The 2,185-nt window shown below is 43.9% G+C and overlaps 1 protein-coding gene across 1 annotated transcript in view; it reads right to left on the reverse strand.

Moving 5' to 3' along the window:
* gtf3c5 (general transcription factor IIIC, polypeptide 5) overlaps positions 1–2,185 on the reverse strand; it is a 19,795-nt gene that overhangs the window by 11,777 nt on the left and 5,833 nt on the right. The window lies entirely within an intron of this gene.

Genomic DNA, 2,185 nt, shown 5'->3' on the forward strand with positions numbered 1-2,185 from the left:
GGGGGGGGCATTTCCATAGATGCACTGGTGGGTGAGAATTGAGACCTTGTATTCAATCTTAGCAGAAACGGGAAGCCAGTGAGGTGAGTGGAGAATGGGCGTGATGTGGTCATACTTTCGCACTCTCATCAGGATCCTTGCGGGTAATTAATAAACCACAGGACAGTCGAGGCGTGAGAAGATGGGGGGGAAAGAAGAGGGGCACGGGCTTCTCAAGAACTCTTGGTTCTCGGATTTGCGGAGGTGATTTGTGTACAAAGAAGTGTCTTTTCCACTTCTGAGTGCACAGCCAGGCACTGAAGTCTGCCATCCCTGCAAAAAACAAACACTTAATCAAAAACAACTAACCTTCTCTGTTTATTTTTTTCATGTCACTAGGGCTGCACGATTATGGCCAAATGATAATCGCGATTATTTTGATCAGATTTTGATCGCGATTATTCTCACTATTTGTTGATTTAACCAAAACTAATTTTATTGTCACATAGGCTATTTATAACTGGAGGGGAGTGTGATGGACGCTACTCACAGAGAGACGGACTGATCATATGAACAGGTCCAGCACGGGTCGAACGCGGACACACACGGCGTGTTATTAAACGTCTGTTCTCACTGCGCGCATTTTTATGAACTATGATATCGGCCATGGTCACATCTTGGTCCTGGTCCAGGTCGTACAGCAGCTCGTCTCCCACGCTGTTACTTAACAACTGAAGTTAGTGCATTCAAAACTTCTTCTGTGTTCTCGCCGTAGCGGCCGCGATAACAGTTACCCGCCGGAAACACTGGTACAAATAAAGGTTTGCCCCCTCATACTTAACAATACAGCTTGGTTAATGAAAAATTAAAACTGTAGACAATATCAGAAGTAGTGTGGACGGCGGCCGCTGTGTGGCGGGGCGCGGAGAGTAAGAGGAGAGAGAGTAGGACGAGAGAGCGTAGAAAGATCCAACACAGGCACGGCTTTACAGACGAAAGGGTCATGTAACGCAAAATTAAACCATATCCAATAAACAGCATTGCAGCGGATGCGAGGACATTAGCACCGGTGCGTCCTAGAAGACTAACAGTAACAGACGCTACTAGCTAACAGCTAACAGACGCGACTACACTGGTCATGCTGTTGTCTGAAAAACAACAAATGGGACAAAGTGTTGCGTTTACTGGTAAACTGGTAAACCTAAAGACTGACATATTACGACTGCTATCGTTGAGTTTTCCTCACGCTACTCTGTCCTCGTGACTGACATCTAGAAACTAGCTGCACGGGGTGCAGTGAACTCTTGACTGGCTCATGAGCAGACGGCTTTATGGACGGGAGATGGCTTTGCAAAAAAAACCGGAGCGTTCTATGAAATGACGCTTTATAAAAAATAATCGCTTGATCACGCAAATTGATGTGGGAAGCCAAATCGTGATCGCGATTAAAATTCGATTAATTGTGCAGCCCTACATGTCACTCTTTTTTTATTTTTTTATTCTGAGATGTTCAAACAATGTCTATATGATAAAAAAAGTAGAGCCTGACTGATAAAGGATTTTAAGACCGATACAAATATTTGGTTATTTAATAATAATAATTATACATTTTATTTGTAATGCACTTTACATTTAAACAAATCTCAAAGTGCTACAGTAAGATCATAAAGGCAAGGTAAAAAAACATCAGTGTAAAATATCTATAAAATAGTGCAACAACATTTTTACGCAAAGTTAAAACTCATAAGTTCTGCTAAAAAGAAATGTTTTTAGTCCTTTTTTAAAAGTCTGTGGTGCCCTTAGATGGTCAGGGAGGGCATTCCACGTCCGAGGAGCGGCGGAGCAGAATGCACGATCACCCATGATGCTGAGCTTAGTTCTGGGAATTAGGAGGCGGTTGGAGTTGTTTGAGCGGAGGGATCGTGTTGTAGTGTGAGGGATGAGTAGTTCTTTCAGGTAGGGGGGGGGCATTTCCATAGATGCACTGGTGGGTGAGAATTGAGACCTTGTATTCAATCTTAGCAGAAACGGGAAGCCAGTGAGGTGAGTGGAGAATGGGCGTGATGTGGTCATACTTTCGCACTCTCATCAGGATCCTTGCAGCACTGTTCTGAACATATTGCAGTTTCTGCAGACTCTTGATAGGGATCCCGATGAGAATTGCGTTACAGTAATCCAGTCTGGAGGAGACAAAGGCGTGGACCAG

Source organism: Etheostoma spectabile, chromosome 16 (assembly GCF_008692095.1).
Source record: "Etheostoma spectabile isolate EspeVRDwgs_2016 chromosome 16, UIUC_Espe_1.0, whole genome shotgun sequence".
Taxonomy (NCBI): domain Eukaryota; kingdom Metazoa; phylum Chordata; class Actinopteri; order Perciformes; family Percidae; genus Etheostoma; species Etheostoma spectabile.